The sequence below is a fragment of the Octopus bimaculoides genome, chromosome 5 (assembly GCF_001194135.2).
Source record: "Octopus bimaculoides isolate UCB-OBI-ISO-001 chromosome 5, ASM119413v2, whole genome shotgun sequence".
In the NCBI taxonomy this organism is placed as follows: Eukaryota; Metazoa; Mollusca; class Cephalopoda; order Octopoda; family Octopodidae; genus Octopus; species Octopus bimaculoides.
In genome coordinates, this window is record NC_068985.1 from 41,911,037 (window position 1) to 41,912,728 (window position 1,692).

General features: G+C 34.9%; 1 protein-coding gene across 1 annotated transcript in view; it reads right to left on the reverse strand.

The window, feature by feature from the left end:
• LOC106874987 (lysosome membrane protein 2) overlaps positions 1–1,692 on the reverse strand; it is a 54,432-nt gene that overhangs the window by 17,960 nt on the left and 34,780 nt on the right. The window lies entirely within an intron of this gene.

The following is a 1,692-nucleotide window of genomic DNA, read 5'->3' on the forward strand; positions in this document are numbered from 1 at the left end:
CCTGATCCATTAATCATATTACAATATGGAGAGTTCCAATAAGGAAGAGAACTGAAAACATAAAAAGGAATTAGTTAAACAATTTCATCACAGATATATTTTTTCTTTGTACATACACACACACACACACACACACACACACACACACACACATCCGTTTGAGTACAGAAGTTCCAAAAAGCTAATAAAAGTGAACCATTAGAATTCACCACTTCTCATAGAAATTTTTTGAATTTTATTAAACTAATATTTTAGTCAATTGAAAACAATGTTGGCTACTGTGGACTTGAATTCTTTCCCTTTATATGTGTGTGCCTGCATGTGAATGTATTGAAAGCACCTCCATTAGTCTCATCAGAAATGGATCTACACCTGATATACATACATACATACATACATACATACATTGTTCAAACTTACAGAAAACAAAAGATGAAGACAGGTGAAGGAACAACAAGCAGGTGTATTAGTTTAATGCTCAGGAAGAATGGAAAAGTCATTTTGAGCCTATGCTCTTCAACAGAAAGGATTGAGAAGAAAAAAATATATATATATTTATGTATATATATATATATATATATATATATATATATATATATATATATATGTATTAGCAGCTAAGCCTAGTTTCATCCGGTCGGTTTGGATGATGTGGCTGTAAAACCTGCTCTGTGTAAGCATTCAACTTGTTTGTGCACGCTTACATTGAAAAACAATCTTAGAATGACCTTTTCTGTCAAAACGCTAAAAATAACTGACCAAAAATAAAAAAAACCTATGAGGATTCAACCAAATCAAAAAATAAACCCATACACTAAGCAAAGATGAACCATCTCACTGCCATTGTGCGTGCACATGCACACACACACACATTCACATACCTGCTTTTACATACACACACATATATTCACACAGAGTTGAAACACTGATTTATTTTTTTAGCGTACAATTTTCATCATCCCACTACCAAGTATGACATCACCCCTTCCTTCCTTTCTCATTCATAAACACAAAAGAATTATTATAGTAGATTATCTTGGTAACCATGGGAGCTATGAAAAAATGACATCACCCCTTCCTTCCTTATTCATCTATCACCCCTTCCTTTCTCATTCATAAACACAAGAGTATTATTATAATAGATTATCTCAGTAACCATAGGAGCTATGAAAAAATACAAAGCTCAACATCACCACTGGATTATTCTACACATCTGTGTAATTTTTCATGCAATTCCACCCAGCCGTTTGACAGTGAATCCCAAGACAAGAAAGAATTGACCATGTCAAATTTATATGTATACTAGCAGCTAAGCCCGGTTTCACCCGGTCTGTTTGGATGATGTGGTTGTGATCATTTTTGGTTAGGCATAATCTATAACAGCATTTCTCAACCTTATCATTTCGGGTCCCCTGTTTTGATTGGAGCCTCCAGCTATATGAAAATTTCCTGACTCCCGCACCCCACCCCCTTGTCAGAAAACAGCTTCAGGAATTGTGAAGAACGAATTTGTCTGTAGTCTGTTTCAGAGAGCTATTCTATTGGACCTCTGTCTAATCATTAAAGCATTGGGCGATCTTTCGATATGGGAACACACAACTGTCACTTATAAACCACTTATAAACCATGTGTTCTTTTGCTCTTTTGCTTTAGTTGAGCAAATTAATCCTAAGACTTATTCTTTGGAAGCCT